Source organism: Eurosta solidaginis, chromosome 4 (genome assembly GCF_040869045.1).
Source record: "Eurosta solidaginis isolate ZX-2024a chromosome 4, ASM4086904v1, whole genome shotgun sequence".
Classification (NCBI taxonomy): domain Eukaryota; kingdom Metazoa; phylum Arthropoda; class Insecta; order Diptera; family Tephritidae; genus Eurosta; species Eurosta solidaginis.
Window position 1 is genome coordinate 30,061,638 of NC_090322.1, and position 25,739 is coordinate 30,087,376.

The window sequence follows — 25,739 nt, forward strand, 5'->3', positions numbered from 1 at the left end:
GGACTGATATTGAGACTCTTGATAAAAATTTGAAAAAATTGTTTAAAATGGGCGTGGCACCGCGCACTTGTAATAAAATAAATTTTACAAATATTATTAATCATAAATCTAAAATCGTTAAACCTATCGTAACAAAATTCAGCAGAGGGGTTGCCTTTACTATAAGGAATGATTGGAAGAAAAATTAACGAAATCGGTTAAAGACCACGCCCACTTTTTATAAAAGATTTCTAAAAGGGCCGTGGACGAATAAATTAAGCTATATCTTTGCAAAAAAGAGCTTTATATCAACGGTATTTCATTTCCCAAGTATATTTATAACAGTAAATAGGAAAAACTTCAAATTTAAAAAAATGGGCGTGGCACCGCCCTTTTTATGACTAAGCAAGTTTCTATGTTTCGGGAGCCATAACTCGAAGAAGAATTAACATATCGTAATGAAATTGTGTACACATATTTTCCTTATAGCAGAAAATATTTCTAGTAAAAATGGACGGGATCTGTTAAAGACCACGGCAACTTAGATATAAAACAAGGTTTAAAGGGTCGTAGACTAGAATAATAAACTATAACTTAGCAAAAAATAGTTTTGAATTAATGATATTTCACTTATCAAGTTTTATTATAAGAGCAAATGGGGAGAAATTTTTTTTAAACGGGCGGTGTCACGTGTTAAGTAGAAAAGTAACTTATCTTAAAAGAAATGCACAATTGAAGCTCACGTTGAGTATATAATGTTCGGTTTGACGTGCTGCTTTATTAGAGTATAGTTTTAGGCGCAGGTTAAGTTAAGTCCACGTTATGCAGGCAATAAATTTTCAAAGTCCTACTGTACGCCTTCCACCTGCAGCATCAATTGCTTTATTTGCATTTCATTTAATTGGGTTAATTTAACAGTAAACACACTTAAAAAGCACAGGTCCACCTGCTGGCAATTGGACGACTGTTGCTGCAGCAATGGAAAATAGGTGACAAAAGCGAATAATAACAACAAATTCCAATTTCCACCACCTCGTAAACACAGTCGCCCACGTTTTGTGGAAGTGTGTATATATGTGTGTGTTTAATGCTCTAATGACCGCTTAACTGTTAAATAGGCGATGTACCGGACTTTAACAAAAACAACTAATAATATGAATGCATTTGTTGACACCTTTTGTGAAATACGTGCTATGCAATTTTTTGTTGGCACTGTGTTGATACTGACTTAATGAACGGTGTATTTGTGTTGGAAATTTGTCTGTAAGTGAGTATGTCTGCGTTCAGTGAGCTTACGAATTACAAAAGCTTCTAAGACAAACTGTTTACGCATAAGAGCGTGTGAGTGACAGGTAAGAGGTATGATAAATGACCAGCTGGATTTAAATTAATAAGTTAAATGAAATTATGTTTAAGAGCCGCAGGATCAATTAGTTCTCATCATCAAAAATACTAACAGCGATCTAGGAACTTACGTCGAAATGGATTAAGCTGTCAATTGTAGTAAATCTACAAGACTGTGTCTGACGCAACTTTAGGAAACTAACATATTGCGCTAAAATAAAAGACCTGAGGAAAATGTTTTCTTACAAAATTTTTCTTTAATTGAGAAACATTTAAAATTGAATAGTAAGACTTTTTTTATTTTTGAATAGAACTTTTCATTAATTTAAATGATTTTTTTAAATTATTTTAATCGAGAATACACGATTGAATATTCCACCAATATCTACATGTACGGATTAGCTCAGTGAAAAAGCGAACTCGACTGTGCAGTTGAGTAAAATCAAATATAATAAAAAAAAAATTAAATTGAGTATAAAAAAAATATAATAAAAAATTATAAAATAAAATGAAATTACATAAAATAAAAAAAATTACTGAAATAAAACGAAATAAAAAATTTAATAAATTAAAAAAAATATATAATAAAAAATTATAAAATAAAATGAAATAAAACTTAATAAAAAAAATTTATAAAAATAAAAGAATATAATAAAAAATTATTAAATAAAATGTAGTAACCTAAAATAAAAAAATGAACTGAAGTAAAACTTAATAAAAAAAATTATAAAATAGAAAAAAACTATAATAAAAAAATTATTAAATAAAATTAAATTACATAAAATAAAAAAATAAACTAAAATGACACTGCATAAAAAAAAATTTAATAAAATTAAAAAGATATATATAATAAAAAATTTATATATATAAAAATGGATGTCCGTTTGCGTGAGGCTTATATAATCAAAAACTATCCGGTCGATTTTGTTCAAACTTGTTCAACTTTGTTGCGATCGACGTACAGGGTCTCGAGATATAGGCCAAATCGTGGACCCGGTTACCCCTAGAATGTGTTTATAGAATATGGATATAAAATGAAAGCTCTTGATGAGTGCTTTAGTAGAGGGTAATTTTCATACCCCTGGGTGACTAGGGTCTCGAGATATAGGCCAAAACGTGGGCCCGTGAACGCCTAGACAGTGTTTTTAGATTATGGGTATCAAATTGAAGCTGTTGATGTGCTTTAGTACAGAGTAAGTTTTATGCCGCTGGGTGACTAGGGTCTCGAGATATAGGCCAAAAAGTGGACCCGGATACACCTAGAATGTATTTGTATTGTGGATATTAAATGAAAGCTGTTGCTGAGAGCTTGAAAGTAATTTTCATTTTGATATTAGATTTAGTCGCATCAACCTAGCAAAACTGATAAATATGCATGCGAAGCCGAAATTAAGACTTGATTTAATAATGCCCACATACCTATTTACATACGTCCTATTCGATTTGTCTGAAATTTGGTATATAAATTCGCCTATATTAGTATTTACGATGCTTTTTTTCGGGAAGTACACCAGAGACGGAATGGGACTGGACCAAAATATATACCACCCTCTGGGACTGGCAATAAGAGATGAAGAAGAATGAGAAAAACTTGAGAGAAGAGAAAAGAGAGAAAGGGAAGGAGACTGAGAAAGAGACAGAATGAGACGAAGATGGAGATAGACCAAATTTAGGGCAGAACAATGTCTGCCGGGTCTGCTAGTTATAAAATAAAATGAAATAAAACTTAATAAAAAAAATTTTATAAAATAAAAAAAATATAATAAAATTAAATTATAAAATGTACTTACTTACTTAATTGGCGCTTAACCGTCTAAACGGTTATGGCCTTCCAACAAGGCGCGCCAGTCGCTCCTTCGCTCCGCCAACCGGCGCCAATTGGTCACACCAAGGGAGTTTAAATCGTTTTCCACCTGGTCCTTCCAACGGAAAAAAATAAACTAAAATAAATTTAATGAAAAAAAATCAAATAAAAACAAAAAAAAAAAAACATAAAATTAAATTCAATAAATGAAAATAAAATAAGATAAGATAAAGCTAAGAAAAAAACAAGTAAGGAAATCTAGGTGTGGGTGAAACCGAACACTACATACCCAACTGTACACTTGAAATGCTGTTGTTGTTTGTTTTGTGTGCTTAATAGTGTTACAAGGCTGCGCAATAATACATATACATATGGTTCTATTCTGAACTAACTTTTCTTCGCGTTATGGCTCCCTAAAAATAGAAAATTGCTTAGTCATAAAAGGGGCGTTGCCACGCTTATTTTTTAAAATTTGAAGTTTTTCCTATTTATTGTTATAAATCCACTTGAGAAATAATATACCATTGATATAAAGCTCTTTTTGCAAAGATATAGCTTATTTTATTTGTCCACGACCCTTTTCAAAATCTTTTCGTTAATTTTATTCAAAGCATTCCATATAGTAAAGGCAACCTCTCGGCCGAATTTTGTTGCGATAGGTTTAACGGTATTGGTTTTAAGGTTTTTGATTTATGATTAATAATATTTGCAAAATTGATGGTATCACAAGTGGGCGATGCCACGCCAATTTTAAAAAAATTTTCAAATTTTTATCAAGAGTGTCAGTATCAGTCCACGCGTAAAATTTCAACATTCTAGGTGTATTATTTACTAAATAATCAGGTTTTTTTGTGTTCTCCAAAATGTTATATATATAAAAAGTGGGTGCTGTTATCATCCGATTTCGCTCATTTTCAATATCAATCTGTTCTGGGCCCAGATAAGCTCGTACCATATTTGGTGAAGATATCTCAATATTTACTCAAGTTATCGTGGAATGGCTCAATCAAATTTTTTTCGATATCGATGATTTTGATATATAGAAGTCTATATCTATCTCGATTCCTTTATACCTGTACAACCAACGTTTATCCAATCAAAGTTATAATACCCTGTGTACAAGCACAGCTGGGTAAAATTAAATTGAAATAAATAAACCAAACAATAAAATAAAATATAATAAATAAAGTAAACTTAAATAGCTGTATTTATTTAGCGAGTCATGCTCATATTTCTTTATAAAATTGTTTTTGTTTGCAAACGGCAATGGTTAATAGGACATATTTCTGAATTCCCCTTTTCATCAGCCAGCTTCTCTGGTGCTGAGAATTGAACTCGAAATCTCCAACAGTCATAGTTTATACTATTGTAAAGGCAGGTGCCTTTGTCCACTCAGCTATATGAATGCCCCGCTTATCGCTTCGGAATTGGTCACTACATATTGTCTTTTTGTTGCTATTCATACATAAACCATTAGGTACATACTAATACTATATGTTTTTATTCCCTATTTTGTGGAATTTTTATAGATGCACTCTCAAGAGCTTAGTAACATTGGACTTTTAGCAGTGCTTTATTATATTGATATAAAATGAAAAGCAGAAGCACTGCCAATAAAAGCCCTACAAAATCCAATGATACTAAGCTCTTGAGAGCGCGCCTGTAAGCATTCCCCACAATTAGGATTAAAAACTTATAGAATTAGTATTTATCTAATTTAGGACGATGAAATAAAATATAATAAATAAAATAAAATACGTTGAAATAAAGAAAAATAAAAAAAAAATTATTAAGTAAAATAAAATGATATAAAATAAAAAAAAAAAAAAATAAAAAAAAATAAAATAAATAAGATGAAATAGAATGAAGTGAAACTATTGTTTATTATCGAAAAGTTTTCGAATGTTCATAAACAATTTATCGATTTCTTGTTAAAAGTTACTTACCGAAAAATTATCGATATGTTATCATAATGATATCATTTCGGAAACTTATAGATTTCTTATTGGAATTACCATTTTAATGCTGGCATGTTACCGATTTGTTAAAAACAATTTTGCGATTTTTTGTGAAACACATACTTTCGATAGCAAACTGATCTCAAATCGAAACCAACTCCCGATAATAAAACTTGAACTTGGTGCCCATAATTTTTTTTTTAAGTGCTATTTAATGAGTAAGAATTTTTTATTTTTATAATGAACTTTTTATTAATTTGAGGGAAACTTCTCTTAAATTTTTTCAAATATTTTTTTATGAAAATTTTCTACATTTTTAATAATTTTTTTTTTTTGCTTTTAGTGTACTCAATATTATAATAATATTCTAAACCACTATCGCTTTGTTATTATTAAAGAATTTCAAGCTCTTATATTTGACCATAGTCATAACAAGACGTATGGAAAGTGTATTTTAATCACTCATGTCTCTCCGAGGACAGCTTGAGCTTGAAGCAGTTAAGAAAGTGCCGAGTCAGCATAAATATGTTTGCGGTGGCATAAAACATACCTCCTGATTCTAAGAGCGTTCAAAAGCTTATTTGGCCTCTTTTGCTACTTTTTCAACAAAAAATCGTCCAGCTGAACTCAACCAGTTGAACTCAATTAAGCGAGCCTCAACATGATTGTGCGTCCTTTGTCTAGTAGCTTCCTGGCTAGCTACCAAATACGCAATACATATCGGTCATTGAACTTAGTTATGTACAGTTCAGCTCCATTGTGCTATCTATTTACTAACTCAAAAAGCCATCTAAGTACGTGAATAATAAATTTGGTTATTTGAAGCCTTTGAATAATAATAAATCAATAATTTACCTAAACACTTAGTGTTTGTTGTACGTACAAATGTGTGTATGTATCAATGATATGAATATAGGGGTATTTGCATAGATATCGCTTATGGAGAGCTTAGTAATTATGGTAATATCTAATATCAAAAAATAATAAACGAACATCCAACTAAATGTATATTCATATAAAAGCCAACAATCACAAGAGACTATTGCGAACCGTGGGTACACAGGAGACTGGTTGCAAATGATTTGTGATTCCGCATATTTAAAGAATCGACTCTACCCGGCAGGTACGCGACTAAAATACCCAACCAGCGCAATTCATAGCTTCTCTAACGCAATTGCCAACGTCACCTACTCGTGGCAAATTCTGTGTTTTTAGTAGCCGAGGTTTGCCAAATAACTGCCGTGGGGCAACTCCAGTTAGAAAAACTTTATTCTAATTGACAAAACTTGTTTGTAAAGTTTGATTTTGCTTTGCCCAGGATATTCGGTGTGGTAGGCGGAGTACGCTACCACCCCACCATGGCGGCTGCTTTCTTATGATATTAAATAACTCACTCGATTATTGATTGTGTCTCTCGGAAGTAACTGGGGAACAATAAGAAAACGCCATCCATTAGCGCCAATTGTTGTGGATAATCTAGCAATATATTTGTCTCAGTGTAGATATAGAGAAGCATTTATCGATTATCTAATACTGTTTTGTGTTAAAAGATGTTTTTCTGGAATTCATTTTACACTGTGATAATTTAAAAAGATCTAGACAGTAATGCGTAAAATTACTAGGCTACGATACTTCATCATACCCATGTCATTGCTTTAGTAACGGTTATCTAGTATATTAAACGATAATGCAAAGATGAAATATTCCTGCTATACAGATCCTTCATTTTTACGCCAATCATTATCTATCAGAAAAATTTCGCCGTCTTAAAAAACGTTGCTGTCAGATCAGCGTTAGCTTTAGTTTGGCTCAGGCGCAGACTTCTATTGGTCAAGGGAATTCCACGTTCCGGTCTTCAAATGGTCATTTTTACTAAGATGTGTTTCTTTCTGGTTCCTTTAATTCACCAGCATCGAGAGCGTGGACGAAAATTCGGAGACCATCATCTGGCTGCAAAATTGTTAAAGTATTGCTATAATTATAACTGGGTTATCAAACTACGCATCGAACCTTCTTTTCCTGGGCGCATTGAATAAAAACGAACGAAAAAAAATTCCCGAGAGATTTTCGTGGCCTACACAGTGAAACAACAATAAAACGAATATTAGTCTGGCTTTTAGTAAAATAGTCCCATAATTATACTCAGCTGAGCAGAGCTCATAGAGTATGTTCATTTTGTTCGCATAACGGTACCCCGTAACGGCACAAACTAAATATATATAGAACTCTATATATAAACTTTTATATATCAAAAAGATCTAGGCGAAAAAAGAAATTTATTTAGATATGTCCGTCCGTCCGTCTGCCCGTAAACACGATAACTTGAGTACATTTTTAGGTATCTTAATGTAATTTTGTATGTAAGTTCTTGGGCACTCATCTCAGACCGCTATTTAAAATGAACGAAATCTGACTATAACCACGCCCACTTTTTCGATATCGAAAATTTGGAAAAACCGAAAAAGTGCGATAATTCATTACCAAAGACGGATAAAGCGATGAAACTTGGTAGGTGGGTTAACCTTATGACGCAGAATAGAAAATTTCTAAATTTTTGGACAATGAGCGTGGCATCGCCCACTTTTAAAAGAAGGTAATTTAAAAGTTTTACAACCTGTAATTTAGCAGCTGAGTATGTAAAGTTCGGTTATACTCGAACTTAGCCTTCTTTACTTGTTTTTATTTTCTTTGATTTGACCAAAATATACTATTGTTTTTTGTAATCTTGCTTTTTTTAATTTTATTCTCCAAAGAACTTCCCGAACTTATCAGAATAGCATCTTTTGAAGAAAAATCGGATACCTATACCTCGACGTAGACGATTATTCTCGGATGAATACTTTTCTTTGTCAACCTTTAGTGAACCGACCTCCGCTTAAAAGGTGTCACAGTCAAGCTCATTTTTGCCGCTTCCATCTGGTTATCAACTTAATGACTCACGAATACTTTCATGCATCTGTTGTTCACGCGCAGACGTATTTATTAATAAACTGCATCAGATGAGCACCTCACACCACTGCCTTTTCAGGAAATGATCACGATGACGGCTTGAGTCTATTTAACGATCTCCGTCTGTCTGTTTGAACGCAAAATAGTCCTTCGCTTTTTGATATATCTTGTTTAAATTTGTAGAGCTGGTATATTTTGGTGTTGCAATAGACGTTTGATGGAATCGACCGGATCGGACCACAGTAGCATTCATATGAAACTGATACAACCATTAGTGCAACCGGTTGTGATGATACGGTTCCTCGTTTCTAAGCATCATCAGTGCTGTAAGATCGTTGAAATTTAAGAAAAACATATACATATATGTACAGTAAAGTCGGAAAGTATTAGATAAAAAAAGATGCTTATGTTGAAATAACCTCAGAATTATATTTTTCCAGTTTGAAAATGGTCAAGCGAAAGGAAATATCCGTCGAAATACAAGCCAAAATCATTACTTTGCAAAAAACAGCGAAAAACTATCGAGAAATGGCTAAACATTGGAAAATATCTCTGTGTTCGGTTCATGCGGCCATTAGAAGATATCGGGAAACTGGACAAAATACTAACAGAAAACGGTATGGTGGACGAAGAAAGATAAATCAAAGAATCGGCAACAAAATATACGCAATAAGGATAATCGACGGATATCTGCATAAATTCGTGCTGAAATCAATGAAAACTTGGATTCACTAATGTTGCTCACGTCAGTCCAAGGCCGGCTTAAAGAAAAAGGTATAATTGGACACATTGCTGTCAGGAAGCCCCTTCTACGGCCAGTAAATAAACAGAAAAGACTGAAGTTCGCTCAAGAACATATTGACTGGACGATGGTCAGACGAATCAAAATTTGAACTTTTCGGTAGCCATAGGCGTCAATATCTCAATATCTGCGTTCGCCGTACTTCCGCTCATACCATATCTCTATATACTGAACTAATGTGAAGGTCCAGCGTCCCTTCTTCGCTTCTTTACACCATTTTTGTTACCTAACTTTTGTTCGTAACCTTGCGTTTCTTTTGGCATATTCAGATCGTCGCCCAATTCCAATGTTGAACAGGCGGGTCATTTCACTCGACAGCAGATCAATTGCTGCTCTCATATTAGGATTTCTGCAGCTTTATCTTAAATAAATACACAAATATAAAATAGGGGTTGGACTTCCATTAACATTGTTTGATATGCCTTGGCATGTTTGTCCCTTCATTTTCCCAGTTTTACTTGTTTTCTTATCTTTTATGAAGTTATTGAAGTTATTGTTGGCTTGGTAAGTTTAAAAAGGTTTTTCAACCTTCCAGGTGAACAGGACTAGCACCGTTTTTTTCGGTTTGCCCCAGCTGTTTGTGTGTATTGTTGCTGCTTCAGCAGTACTTCACTCCATCCAAATTGTGCGATCACTCACAAATTGTCGCCAATATCTTTTGACGGGAGACCGAAGTAATTTCAACAGGGGTGGATATGGGTGCATGAGGTGTTGCTTCCACATCTCAATTGAAAAACTGGTTGTTGTCATATATGGTCACGTTGCAAGCGGGCTATGTATGCGGTATATCGGGGTTGATTCTGGATAAGTAAGAGTTCCAGCTATTACAGTATGGAGTTCGAAGTTGTGCCAGAATGACGCGCATTTCGATGGATGAGCAGATGGACTCCTGCAGCTGAAAGTTCAACTACAGTAGTTCCTCGAGGAACATTTTCATGTTCAAATAAATTGGCCTACTAATAGGGAGAAGTCTTTATATCACTTGTGAAATAGTTTATAGTCTACTGATTTGACTAAAATTTGTTCATATTATAACAATGAAAATCATTCAAATTCCCTCACTCATTTTATTTTGAGAATGTCCAAACCTTCCTTTGGGGATTTTGTTCAAATCTTAGAACGGCTGATTTTGGAGGCAGACAAAAGCAATGTTAACATCAGCACTGCGAGAGAAGTATTTTTAGCTCAATCCTCAGTCTTAGACTTGTCTTGTTTTCCTGAACGAATTGAAGAAAAAGATAAAATGTGTGGAAATACCTTGGAATATTAAAAGGAGATGAACTCCTACAAGCCTTATTACTTAAATGATTTTGAGTTGATTGAGCGGATTTTGATCAAATATATTAGATGAGCCCACTGTTAAAACTTAAGCGAACTGGAATAAGATAAAGAGCATTTTTTTGTTCATTAAAAGGGCGCTGCCTTAGTTGCTGAAGAACACTATGGAAACATTGAGTCTATGTGAGGTCTTATTGACCGGCCAGTTGAAGCTAGTTGCTCACGGTATGAATGCAATGCCTTTCCGACTTTTGCCTGACTAAATATTTTATTTGACAGTGCTACTTTAGTTAATATTTCCACATAGTGAGAAGAAAAAGCTTTAGCTTCTTCGGATGTGATAATTTTCTCAACAACTACGAAGTGTGAAAGATAAGCTTATATGCATTGATGAAGTGCATAAGTGATAATTGGGATATGAAATGAAGTCACAAAACGGGAAGACGGTGTTGAGCTTATGAAAATGAGGGTAGGAGATGACCTAACAAAGTGCGCTGTCTAGCTAGTTTTTATACTCTGATTCGCACTTCCCGTGCTTTTTTAAACACAATTTCTCAGATCATGGGTGCTAGCACTTCTTGTAAATAAATGCAATCTCTCAACTACTCACTATACTCTCTACACTCTACATATCCAACAATAAAGCGAAAATTCAGCTGAGCGCAAGAGAAGCAAACCTACTTAAGGCGGTGACACAATGACATTTTTCATATAGATGCGTTTAACACAAGCTTATGCATTCTAATAACATCGCCACAATCAACCAAGATGTTGCGTTTGTAAATATGAAGGAACTTCAGACTTAGCAATTGAGGTTTATTACGCCTTGCCATTCACATATTTATATTTTTAAATATATTTCGCGAAGCACTGTTGTAAACATTCTCCCTATACAACAAAAATACCTGCTGACATATTTTGTGACGTATTCGATTGTTATATTGCAGTTTTTAATTGTGAAAAATGTTAGAAAATTTACCAACCAGTGGGAAAAATTATTTCAGTTGCAGTGTGCCAACACCCTTAGCCAAAGCAAATGTCAAATTCTTCTTCTTATGATTTGCTTGGAACAAAATTGGGGAGTTGGCTACTTTTCAATATCAGATGGCGCTAGTGTCGCTCATTCTACCATTCTCCATAAAAATACATGCAATCTACTCATAATGCATACGCATGTGTTAAACTCATCTTAATGAAAATTTGCTTATGTGTCGGAGCTTCTAGTATGCATGAGATACTTCATCATTTATCAGTGCAAGTTTACTAGGAAGCAATCAAGTTGTGTACGTTGAAAAGCGCAAGTTACTTTATTGTTCGGCTCTTTAAAAAAAAGTTTATATGAAAATGTATGTAAATATGTAGTTTAACTAGATATGATATTTTAATGGATAATCGTAGATTGATACTAGAAGCTAAGTACACGTCGTTAATAAATGCAATAATCGCAATTAAACCGGTATTTTCAGCAAAAAAAAAAAAAAATCACAGCACTTCATATTAGCAATAAATTACTTTTTTTTTTGTCTTGTATGACTGTCGCTACTTGCAAGTAATATGTAATTTTAATAATAAATTATGGTTTTTTTTTTTTAATTTAACGGCGGCCACCGTGGTGTGATAGTAGCGTGCTCCGCCTACCACACCGAATACCCTGGGTTCACACCCCGGCCAAAGAAACAGCAAAATTTTAGAAATACGGTTTTTCAATTAGAAGAAAATTTTACTAAGCGAGTTAGCCCCTCGGCAGTGTTTTTCAAGCACTCCGAGTGTATTTCTGCCATGAAAAGCTCTCATTGAGAACTCATCTGCCTCGCAGATGCCGTTCGGAGTCGGCAGAAAACAAGTAAGTCCCGTCCCGCCAATTTGTAGGAAAAAATTTAAAATCTCTTCTGAGGTAATCGCGCCTTACACTTTTATTTTAATTATAAATATATAGTAGGCCTATAATTTAACGATTAATTTGGAATACAAATTTATGTATGTACGTGTTTAAATACTAGACACAGAGCATAGTACCCCAAACACAATCTGCATAATGTCACGCTATTTTTTTACACAATTTTTTTTTTTTTTCTTGGCAAGATTATCCCACTTTTGTTGAAAATCTTCATACATCTTTTTTGTAAAAAATAATAGTAATCTAAATAAGTTTATCTCAAATATTTTGTATATATTAAAAAAATGTTTGTATTTTTTCAAGCTAGTTTTGTTTTTGTCTAAAAAAAATTTTATTCACATACTTTTGTTAATATAAAATTAAGATTCATATTTTTAATAAATATTTTTTCCTAAACAAATAAAATTATTAGCAACTTTTATTTTATTTTGTCAACCAAACTTTCATTATTAAACAATTTCGACTTTTTTTTAAATATTACCTTACTTCTTCTTAGTTAAAAGAAATATAAATTTTATTTTTGCCTTATAATTAATTCTTATTTGAAAGAATATTTTTATTTTTTTATATTTTTTTTTAGTATTTGTACTCATGTGTTTTTTTTTAACAAAACATTTTGGTATTTTATTTTGTTCCAAATTTTGTTAGAAAGTTTATTGGGGTTTATAACTAATTTAAGACTTAAATAATGAAACTTATTATTTTAGTTTGCTCGACATAATTTAAGTTTATTTTAATAAAAAATAAATAAATAATTTTTTTAACAAGAAATCTAATTATTTTGCGTTTTCACATATATAATAAATTATTTATTTAATAAAAATTACATTGTATTTTTATTTTATTAAATTTTGTTATATTTTTTTGTTTTACCTTTTAGTTTTTTTACCATTTTTTTATTACTTAATTTTTTATTTTTTTTTGTTTTTTTTTTTTGGGAAACTAAATTGGGACGTTTAACTAATATAAGACAAAAATGACGACATTTTCTTTAAAGCTTAGGGTTTTTGACAGCCATTTAAGCTTAGATTAGGTTGAACTGGCCGGTCCATGAGGACCCCACATAGACTGGTTGAGTCCATAGTGTTACTAGGAGTTTGTTTTAACGACCAAACTGAAAAACCCTATCAAAAACCAGGACCTATGTTATAAAATAACTCCGTCCTCTTGCTTAGATTCTAGGACGATAACTCGAAAATTCGATATCGAAAATTACGAAACATGAAAAAAATTCCACAACTCTATACCAAATACGAAAAAAGAAATGAACTATGGGAATTGGATTGGTTTACTGGCGCAAAATATAACTTAGAAAAAAACTTTGTAAAATGGGGGTGACACCTACCATTTTAAGTAGAAGAAAATGAAAAAGTTCTGCAGGGCGAAATAAAAAACGCTTGAAATCTTGGCAGGAATTCTGTTCGTGGTATTAAATATATAATATATAATAACAATAACAGTTAAGTTAACATCTGTTGGATGATGTTCGGGATCACCCTGGTCCACATTTTGGTCGATATCTGGAAAACGCCTTCACATATACAACTACCACCACTCCCTTTTAAATCCGTCATTAATACTTTTAGTTTGATACCCATATCGTACAAACACATTCTAGAGTCACCCCAGGTCCACCTTTATGGCGATATCTCGAAAAGGCGTCCATCTATAGAACTAAGCCCCACGCCCTTTTAAAATACTCACTAACACCTTTCGTTTGATACCCATATCGTACAAACACATTTTAGAGTCACCCCTGGTCCACCTTTATGGCAATATCTCGAAAAGACGTCCACCTATAGAACTAAGGCCCATTCCCTTTTAAATAATCATTAACACCTTTCATTTGATATCCATATCGTACAAACACATTCTAGAGTCAACCCTGATCCACCTTTATGGCGATATCTCTAAATGGCGGGTATCTATAGAACTATAGCCCACCCCCTCTTAAAATACTCTTTAATACCTTCCATTTGATATACATGTCATACAAAAACATTCCAGGGTTACCCTAGGTTCATTTTTCTACGAGGTGATTTTCCCTTATGTTGTCACCATAGCTCTCAATTGAGTATGTAATGTTCGGTTACAAACCGAACTTAACCTTCCTTACTTGTTTTTATTATACATTTTTATAATACAATATATCTTATCGTTTTTTAGTTTTATTTTTTTTTTTGTTTTCTTGTTCATTTTGTTTAAGTTTTTAATTGTGTATGTATTTTTTTCATATCATTACTTTAATATTTTTTAAATAAAAGTTATTTTGCAGTTTTAGTCACTAATAAACATTTCATATTATCGCTTACCTAAATTATTTATGTTTATAAAATAAATTTTTATTTTAATAAAAACTATTTTGAATTAAAATTTTTTAATATATTTTGGTTTTTTTAATTTTTTCTAGTTTCTACTTAGGTATTTTTATATTTGCTTGAAATATAAATTGGAGGTTTAACTAATTTAGGACTTAAAGAATAAAAAATTCTCTTTTGCAAAATTTTTAATATACGAAATTCTTGTTTTCCAATTTTTTTTTTTTTTTTTTATTTATTAATATCTCTAATTCTTGTTTTTATTTTCAATATTTTTAGTTTATTTTTTTATTAAAATAGTTTTGTTTAACAAAATTACCGGCATTATTGTTGTGCGAATATTTGTACAGTAATCGTTTCATACAGTAATGGAAGCTATAGAAAATTATAAGTAGTAAAAAATGTACGGTCACGATGAAGAGGCGGATGATGCTTAAGGTGTTTTTGGTATACAGAAGGCTCAAAAGGCTGCTGACATATTCCCAAGTTAAATTTAATTTTTATTAAAAAAGTAATGTTGAATTTGTCTGTATATAAAGTGCTTTTTGTTTCGGTAGTAAAACTTAGCACTTGAAATTATTCGCGTACTTCTCCTACACCGTTTTAAAATCAAACCAATTTACATCACTTGCACTGCGCCGCTTTTATGCTCTCACTTGCCTCGTTCGCCTTTTTCTCGCAGGGAGTAGACTTTTCGTGAATATCCCACTCGACTAGTTGCCTATTTACATTTATGCGCTCTTTGTTTCTATGTACATGTGTGTGTATCCTCTACCTATCTCTTAGCTACAGTTTACATTTGTACGTATCTGTTTGCTGGCTCATCTGCTTACATTCTGTTGTGGTTGTGCAGCGATTATTTTCCAGCAGCATAGTGACGTGTCGAACAGCTAATATTCGCTTGGTTGTGGGGAGCTAATAAGATGCAGCTCTTATTAATTGGCGGGTTATCTTTAGTTTTTACAATGCAAGAGCAATGAAAAGAATCTTTTGATGCGTTTTTCTGCTTGTGGATGATAACTGACTGAAAAATCAGTGTTGATAGTTCTTCCCATTCCCACACTCTTCCAAACCCCCCAAAGAAAATTTAATCTCCATATGGACTGCTGGTCAAATTCAACTTATTTTAAGAAAGTCATTTTTTTCGGAAAATTTTAGGTTATTATTTTAAAAATTTTATGTTTAAAAGTCATTTTGGGCATATACTATAAACTAACTTATTACTGGGGTCATATTTGACCCGTGGAACTTCAATGATATGTCAGTTAACTAACTATGAAAAGCTTATGAAGTTTAATATTGAGCTCATTAAAAATATGTGAAAGCTAAATAAAATAAACAGCATTCCCAAGCTTTCAATGGGACGGATACCATGACACAGTGGAATGTCTTCCTCTATCATTTAAAACACAGTTTTCTACTTTCAGCATCCATAAAATTTCTATTGGCTCCAACAACACTCTACCTTAGGGATTGCATCAGCTTACGTGACATAAAATATCGTTTCACAATATGTACGCTAAAAAAGCTGAACCTAGCTGATTGTCCAATCAATTATGATGAACATTTGACAAAATATGATTTTCCAGTATTGGAAAGTTTAGCACTCAGCTGGCAACCAAATATTCAATGGCGCAAATTATTTGGTAAATTAAAAGCGCTAAAAACCTCTACACTTGAAGGAATAGATAAAGTCAACGCGAGTTTGGCGAGCGCATATCGAGCTGGGCATGACCTTCAAGAGTTTCTGGCTACACTCCCGCAAGTAGAGAATATAAAAGAAATTAATTTTGGTGGAATACCCAATGAATTTGATATAAGTATCTTGAAGAATATGAAGAACAGAAAGCTGAGTTTTTCCATTCGCATACATGTTGCTACTATCATCTACATTAGGGCGGGTCGATTTAAAAATCGCTCATTGCTCTGTGAAAATCGTATTCTAGGGATCAAAGTAAGAAACTTTTCCGAAGGAACCATACCTCTAAAACGAATTCTGATGTCCCCCCCTTTGGGTCGAACTTTTGGGTAGGGGCAATTTCAACTCTACCTGCTGTGTCTTGTGGTGGCTTAAAAAAACAACACAAGCAATTTTACGATCTGCAATTGTGTCACAGTGATACCTTCATTTTTTAAGACGGTTGAATAAAAAATCCACACAACTATGTTTACGACATGCAAATGCATCACAGTGATGCCTTGGTTTTAAAAGGTGGTTGTAAAAACGCTAATTTCTAATAATTTTTTTTAATTTCTTTTCTATTACTAAGTTAATTTCGTTTTTTCATTTACATATTTTCTGACTAAATAAATTTCTAAAGAGAAATATAAACTCCAAAAAGAAAAAACATAGGCATTTCAAAGTGGAATTTTTCAAAATTTGCCCCAACGACCCAAAGGGGGGGACATCAGAATTCGTTTTAGAGGTATGGTTCCTTCGGCAAAGCTTCTTATTTTGATCCCTAGAATATGATTTTCACAGAGCAATGGGCGATTTTTTTTCCTTCCCACAAATCGACCCGGCCTAATCTACATAGATCATTTAATCTACATAGATCATTTAATCTACACAATTTATACGTAGTACGCTTGGAACATTCAGATCTCGTCACAAATACAGATATACTACAACTCATAATGAGCTGTTCAGCTTTATCCAAGATAACGTTGGATTATTGTCATGGTATAACAAAGGAATTCATATTCGAAGCTGCTGAGTTCTTACGAGAACGCGATAAAAAGCAACCTCTAAAAGCACGGCTTAACCTAGAAATGTGTGGTTGTGCTGGTATCAACGAAGACATACAGGAGGTATTTCGAAGACAGTCGAATAATATATTTATTGGAAGTTATAATGATGATTTTACTCTTCAAATGGAAACATCCGACGTCTAGTTATCGAAATGAGTAAGTATAAAGACGTACTAAAACAAACGTTTTTAAAAACGATCTGAATTGAAGATATAGGTGAAAACACGGAGGAGACCGAACCCGGAACCGAATCCGGAACTGACCTCGAAACCGAACCAAAAGCGGACCAGAACCGAATCCGCAGCCGAACCGGAAGCGAAAAAGAATCGAACCCGAAACCGGACCGGAGCCGAACCTGGACCCGAACCGCAACCAACACCGAACGGTGATCGAATCCGGAACCGAACCCGAAACAGGATGGAAGCCCGTAAGCGAAGCCAGAATCGGAACTGGACCGATTTGTTAAGGGCATGCTTATTGATGAGTTACTGACAAGTTATCGATTTGTTATTGGAGTGTTATAAATAATTTATCGATAACAAAATCTTTCAATGATTTACTAGTTTTTAACAAAAATGTGATTGTTAACAAAAATGTGTAGATTTATTGAAAAACTAACCATATATATATATTACAAAAACTTGTCGACAAATTAGAGAAACGTTATCGGTTAGTTATCAAGACGGTATAGCTTTGTAAACAAGAGGTTGTCAGTTTGTTACAGAAGTTTTAGCAATTTCTTATCCGTGTTTTATTGATTTGTTATTGAAAACGTATCGATTTGTTATCGAAGAGTTATAAATATGGTATCGTAAAGTTATAGATTTCTTATCAAAAGGTAATCGCTTTAATAATGAAAAGTTATCGATATTTTATCAGAGTGTTAGCAATTTCTGATAGGTGTTGTATTTATTTGTTTTTGAAAGTGTGTCGATTTGTCATCGAAGAGTTATCGATCTGGAATCGAAAAGTTATAGATTTCTTATAAAAAGGTAATTGATTTAATAATAAACAGTTATCGATATTTTATCAGAGTGTTAGCAGTTTCTTATCGACGTGTTAGCGACGACTCATTGGTTTGTTATGAAACAGATATCGATAAAGCTTCACTATAAATTCGATCACGTATCTGTCACCCAGATACAAAAAGCCAAGAAGAAATCAATAAGAAAACTAGAAGGAACTTTTTAGACAAAGACGCTTTTTATGAGGCGGACTATCAATCAACATAGCCATGAGGAAAATCTTAGTTGAAACAAGAAGAGCTCGATATTCGGGGAATTCCTCCGCTATGTCAATAAAGCAGTGTTGTACAATATGCAAATAAAGCTTTGATGGGTTCCACCAAATGGGTCCTTTATATGAACGAAAAAACTTGCGGTTCAGGGACCAGATAAGAGAGATGAGACGAACCAAAAGTTTTTAATGCCAAGCACCCCATCCGTGCACCAGACAGGCTAACACGCTCTCAAACTGCTCTCGGGAGGTTAGAAGAGCAAGAATGGACACATTCGGCCTACACTGAAAGAAATGGTGCTAGTAAAATCAATAAATCGGTTCTGTTATTCCTGACTTAACGGAGATTCGGTGAAATTGATCGAATTATGGTTAATTCGACTGAGTTCTTTGTCAAGCGAACAAATTAGTTTGGTCATTTCATCAGAAGAGAAATTGTCGCTCTTGAGTTAACAAAATTTTGAAAATTGACAGATTCCTAATTAATCTAACTGATTTTTCTGTTAACACAACTAATCTTACCGGTCATTTCAACGACGATCAACTGTCAGTACATGAGCAAATTTCAAAGAGAATTTTACGCTCTTTGCGCTCTTTACTTTTTACTTATGACGATGGTGCCACTTGTTAAAAAAACACCAAAATAAGAAAACCATCAAATCGAAAAAAACACACAAAATGGGAAAACAATAAAAACCTAGTTTTTCAGTTATCAATACAAAACAAAAAACCCTTTTTTGAATTTACTGTGCAAAAAATTATGAGATACCGGGACACTTATTTATCGGGAACAATTTTGCAACTTCTCGTCCAAGCGAAATGCAAAATTGCGCCCTCTTGTTTCAAAGCTTTGCTTGAACGAACAGGATTTTTCCAAAGTTTTTTCTTTTTATTTAATTTAATTTTTTATCAGTCTACAAATTAAACAATCGTACAGACCAAATATAAAGACACTTAATTTAAAGAAATAATGTACGATATATGTAAATAAGATATGCAATATTTCAAAAAAAACAGTATTAATTAAACGCTTGACAATTTCAAATTAAAAACCCGAAAGTAAGCAGAAGTTAAACATAGTAAATGAACTCTTGTAAGCATCTCAAAAAGACCTCAAGCAGAGCACTCATGATGGAGTTGTTTTCCCGGAAGGGGTACACAAGAATTCGGTTCAATTGACCCGTATTTCGGTTGATTTTACCAGTCTTTTTCTTTCAGTGTATGTAAGGTCTTTACATACAGGCCAGTGCAACTTAGCTTTACCTCTAGGTTCATGGTTTTTGGATCTATAACTAGACACGATTTCGTTTGAAGAAGAACTGTGTTCCAGATGTGGGGTAGTTAGGTTTTAGTCTTTTTTATTTGCTAAGATTAGAGGGAATTTCCATGGTCGCCTAGCTCTTCTGGCGGTTTTCGTACTCTAGTCATGTTTCGGGGTTTATGGGTTTCGGTCCTTGAAACACATTTGGTTTTTATTAATGAATCTTAGCTCATATTCTTCGAATCTATATTTTAGTTAAAAACCTTATGTAGCCGAAATCGAAACTTGCTTTTACGTTCAGTTTGGTATCTTTTTTGTTTTCCAACCTTTGGGGTTGATTTTTGGTCTACTATTTTTTGTTTTTATTATTTCTGTGTTGTGATCTGTAGGTTTGCCGTATCTTAAATTGGTTCTTTCGAGTTGGCAGTTTGGCAGGTTTTCAACTCAAAAAAAAAAAAAAAAAAATCTCTTTGAAAAAGTTCGTCTGTTCAACCCATTTTTTAGATAAAACTGAACTCGACCTCGCAGAGTTTCGAACTCAAACGCAACTTTTTTGTTGTAGTTAGTGTGTGTTAATATGGAGAATGTTTGAGCATCGATATCCGGCATGATATATGTATTTACTGCTCAAAGAACTAGCTAAAAGTGATAATTCCCAACATCGGCGGCCCAGGCGAAGACACTCGTCAAGTAATATCAAACGTAACCAGCTCGATAATATTATACGCAGCACCAGTATGGCACGAATATAAAATGGTCCACCAAAAAAATATAAAGCAGCCTACTGTATTACTGCTATACGAATAGCATGGGGCGGTGTCCGACGATGCGATCCATGTTTTATCCAGGAAAATTCCAGTAGATCTACCCTATGAAATCGCCGATCTGTATAGTAATGGAATCAGCCGACTATCTGAAGGTGCTAAGAAAAGCGCAAGATCAAGAACAATAGTTAGGTGTCAAGAACGGTGGGAAGAATTGAGAAAAGGGCGCTGGACCTTAATGCTAGTTCGGAATATAGCGCAATGGTACGATAGAAAACACGGTGAACTAAATTACCCCCTCACACGGATACTGAGCGGGGATGGCCGCTTCAAAAAATATCTACATAAGCGTGGAATAGAGGGGGATCCTTTCTGTACACACTGTCCCTCCGAATTGGAAAGCGCAGAATATGTAATATGAATATAAAAAACGAAGGACCTGTTCTTAAACCAACAACCTTGTTCTTAAACGAACATTTTCTCGAAAAGACAGCGGCTGGTCTTAAAATTTGAAAAAAAAGTTCTATTAATGAGAACGATGTTCTTAAATTAATTTCAAGAAACGGTAAAATTCGTATGCACTACAATGTTAAATATAACATTTGGCACAAGCAATTGTAGTGGCCCAGCGGCTATGGTGTTGCAGTGGCACTCATGTGGCGCGAGTTCGATCACTGTCAAACACTGAAGTTTTTTAAAACAATTTTTTTATGTTCCATTTTTTAACTGTTATTTTTCATTCAATTCCATTCACATATGCACAGGTAATTCTCAAGCTTGTTATGAAATGTTTTAAGTATATATTCATATTGCATCTTAGCCGATAACTTAACTTACCCATTATTAGTTTTACACGTCTAAGTGGCTTCATTTTTTTCTTTGTGTTTTATAACCTTCGGTGTTTGGCCTTTATTCTATAGTTTCTTGTCAATGGTATAGATATTATTATAAACCTTTGATTTTCAAAATTTTCTTAGGTTGATTATGCTATTTAATGCCGAGTCTCGTTTTTGTCAACCTTAAAACCCCTTTCAGTTATTTAACCAATCAATCAAACAATTTTCTCAACAGGTAAATATCTCGCAGAACTCATTAAGCGTCGAGGAACTTCAACTCAAATGTTGTGAAAATTTAAAACAATTTTATCTCGCCGACCTACTGAGTGTGCTACCACTAACGGTGCTCGATATACGCGGTACTTCAAATGCATTCGCATGCACACATCTCACCACCGAAATGTGGTTACATTGCGAAACGCTTAATTCGCTCAAAATGGACTGGCATAATGAGCAAACAACAACAACACTACAGATCATACAGATATTAGAAGATATTGAAGTGCAAAAGTCTCAACTCTCGTTTACATGCGCAGCTTGCCAGCGATTCGGTGTGGTTGCGATTGAGAACGCGAATCAAATTTCGCAATTAGAACGCTGCATATGTTTGAAGCAAGCGCGTTTACAGGAACAATTTTTTCGCACTCTCATTGCACACACGCATATCACATGTTTAACACTTGAAGCGCAATTGCTGAGTAGAAATCTCAATTTCTTACAACTCTTGCAGTGCGTCACACATCTCAGTGTGATTGCTAAAAAAACAGAGTTGAACCTTTTTCAAATTGCTCGCACAATTGCACAGCTCACCAATTTGAAATAATTGTATTTATTGTGATTTTCTTACTGTTTTGGTGGCGTTATTCACATTGTAGGGAGATGTGTAAGATTAAAAGAGATTCGACTGAAGGAATGTGTGGGTTTCTTCGATGTCGTCGCTTATGATTCTTTGAAGTTCTGCAGCGCAGGCGAACAACAGATCAGCTGCCATTGAGTTTATACATGCTTAATACAAGCAATAACTCGAGAGATACGCTCAGTTAGGTGCGTAGAAAATAATTTATGCTTTGAGTTGACATATTTTTAATCTAAATGCATATTGCAGGAGAGTTACAAAAATCCGGAAGATGAGGTAAACATTTCTTTGATTTAATTCCAGTTTATTCATGCGACATTATTTAAGGATTTTTTCTCTTATCATCAAAATAATAGGTCAACCGCTTCGAGGATATTCAGGATTATATAAGAGTATTTTTTGTTTAATCTTGAAAACTAAAATTAGGAACAGCGAACCCCTAAATAAAAACAGTTTTGGAGTCATTATTGAAGAGGGCATAGATTTTTGGTTGGAAGGAAGTCGGAGAACAGACAATCATTAGATAAGAAATTCGAAAATGTACTGCCTTTTAAAAGTCTCATAGAAGTATTTAAATGGAGACCATCTGCCAAAATGGTACGGGACATTTTAAAATGTTGTGAAGCTAACAGTAGCCAATGCTTCCTCAGTTGGGTGGCCGAAGAAAATGCAAAGGGCATCAAAAATAAAACTAAACAACTAAGGAAGGTTAAGTTCGGGTGTAACTGAACATTACATACTCAGTTGAGAGCTATGGTGACAACATAAGGGAAAATAACCATGTAGGAAAATGAACCGAGTGAAACCCTGGAATGTGTTTGTATGACATGTATATCAAATGAAAGGCATTAAATAGTATTTTATGAGGGAGTGGGCCATAGTTCTATAGGTGGACGCCATTTAGGGATATAGCCATAAAGGTGGATCAGGGTTGACTCTAGAATGCGTTTGTACGATATGGGTATCAAATGAAAGGTGTTAATGAGTATTTTAAGAGGGAGTGGGCCTTAGTTCTATAGGTGGACGCCTTTTCGAGATATCGCCGTAAAGATGGACCAGGGGTGACTCTAGAATGCGTTTGTACGATATGGGTATCAAATGAAAGGTGTTAATGAGCATTTTAAAAGGGAGTAATCCTTAGTTCCATAGGTGGACGCCGTTTCGAGATATCGCCATAAAGGTGGGCCAGGGGTGACTCTAGAATGAGTTTGTACGATATGGGTATCAAATTAAAGGTATTAATGAAAGTTTTAAAAGGGAGTGGTGGTAGTTGTATATGTGAAGGCGTTTTCCAGATATCGACCAAAATGTGGACCAGGGTGACCCAGAACATCATCTGTTGGATACCGCTAATTTATTTATATATGTAATACCTGCCAAGATTTTAAGGGTTTTTATTTCGCCCTGCAGAACTTTTTCATTTTCTTCTACTTAATATGGTAGGTGTCACAACCATTTTATAAAGTTTTTTCTAAAGTTATATTTCTCGTCAATAAAACAATCCAATTACCTTACCATGTTTCATCCCTTTTTTCGTATTTGGTATAGAATTATGGCATTTTTTTCAGTTGTCGTAATTTTCGATATCGAAGAAGTGGGCGTCGTCATTGTCGGATTTCGTTAATTTTTCATACCAAGATAAAGTGAGTTCAGATAAGTACGTGAACTGAGTTTAGTAAAGATATATCGATTTTTGCTCAAGTTATCGTGTTAAGGGCCATGCGGAAGGACAGACGGATGACTGTGTATAAAAACTGGGCGTGGCATCAACCGATTTCGCCCATTTTCACAGAAAACAGTTAGCACCATAAAATCTATGCCCCTACCAAATTTCAAAAGGATTGGTTAATTTTTGTTCGACTTATGGCGTTAAAAGTATCCTAGACAAATTAAATGAAAAAGGGCGGAGCCACGCCCATTTTTAAATTTTCTTTTATTTTTGTATTTTGTTGCACCATATCATTACTGGAGTTGAATTTTGAGACAATTTACTTATATACTGTAAAGATATTAAATTTTTTGTTAAAATTTTACTTTAAAAAAATTTTTTTTTTAAAAGTGGGCGTGGTCCTTCTCCGATTTTGCTAATTTTTACTAAACGTACATATAGTAATAAGAGTAACGTTCCTGCCAATTTTCATCATGATATCTTCAACGACTGCCAAATTACAGCTTGCAAAATTTTAAATTACCTTCTTTTAAAAGTGGGCGGTGCCACGCCCATTGTCCAAAATTTTATTAATTTTCTATTTTGCGTCATAAGTTCAACTCATCTACCAAGTTTCGTCGCTTTATCGGTCTTTTGTAATGAATTATCGCACTTTTTCGGTTTTTCGAAATTTTCGATATCGAAAAAGTGGGCGTGGTTATAGTCCGATATCGTTCATTTTAAATAGAGATCTGAGATGAGTGCTCAGGAACCTACGTACCAAATTTCATCAAGATACCTCAAAATTTACTCAAGTTATCGTGTTAACGGACGGACGGACGTACATGGCTCAATCAAATTTTTTTTCGATCCTGATTATTTTGATATATGGAAGTCTATATCTATCTCGATTCCTTTATATATGTACAACCAACCGTTATCCAATCAAACTTAATATTATACTCTGTGAGCTCTGCTCAACTGAGTATAAAAAGCTGCATCGCCTAGTTTTTATTGGCATAACAGATGCGATGAGAACCTTCTGCCTTAGTGAAGAGGTATTACCTATTTTAATAGAGAAAGAGATAACACTTGCTACACTAAGGCTTCCAAAAAAGTATCTCTTAGCTAAAGACCGGAAACATATTAAGGCATATGAAAGTAATAAGAAAAATCATAGGAAATCCTGAATTTGTACTCCCTGATGCAATGGCACGCAGGCTCAGAATCTCACGGAATTTTGAGGTGTTCATTGTGAACAGAACTCTTTCGGAAATATGGAATTCATATGGTGACCCTGAATCGGACTTCTGGTGCATAGATGGGTCAAAATTGGATGGCGGAAAACGGAAGCTGGCTTCTATGAGCCGCACTTCAAGAGGTCGATACCTACGGGGTGTTAACTCACTATCTTTCAGGTAGAAATCCATACAATAAAAGCTTGCGGTAGATAATATTTTCGAAAAGGAGTATCCTCATTATGTCGGACAGCCTTACATGCCTTGCAGTCTTACTCAATATCCCTAAGCTAGTGGATGAACGAATTGGAATCTTGAATCATCTGGGATTCAAAAACAAGGTCCTAGGCATCAGGGCCAACCACGGTGCCATATCAGTATTCCATGGTCCAGAGCCTTTCTGTGGACTAACAAAAATATACACTAGGGAAGCCATAAGTAACTGGGTAACAACGTAGTTCGGACAAATGAAATGCCAGGGGAAAATACTCATACCCCCAGCTATGAGAGTATTAGCCAAATTCGTAAATCTGAGTAGCATGAACTCTCACTGGTTAGTAGAATAGGCTAGTGTAGTCTAAGATATCACCGAATACAGTTGAACGGCGGCCGCCGTGGTGAGGTGGTACCGTGCTCCGTCTACCACAATGAAGATTCTGGGTTCATTTTCCGGGTAAAGCAACACCAAATTTTTAGAAAAAAACAGGGTAGCCCCTCGGCAGTGATTCGATGTACTTCTGCCATGAAAAGCTTCTCAGCGAAATTCATCCAACTTGCAAATGTCGTTTGTAGTCGACGTTAAACGTAAAGGCCCCGTCCC

At 34.2% G+C, this 25,739-nt stretch overlaps 1 long non-coding RNA gene and 1 pseudogene across 1 annotated transcript in view; one reads left to right on the forward strand and one right to left on the reverse strand.

Moving 5' to 3' along the window:
• The window catches only part of LOC137249524 (uncharacterized), a 519,870-nt gene that overhangs the window by 78,110 nt on the left and 416,021 nt on the right, over positions 1-25,739 (reverse strand). The window lies entirely within an intron of this gene.
• On the forward strand, positions 20,192-22,221 carry LOC137247569 (uncharacterized; annotated as a pseudogene).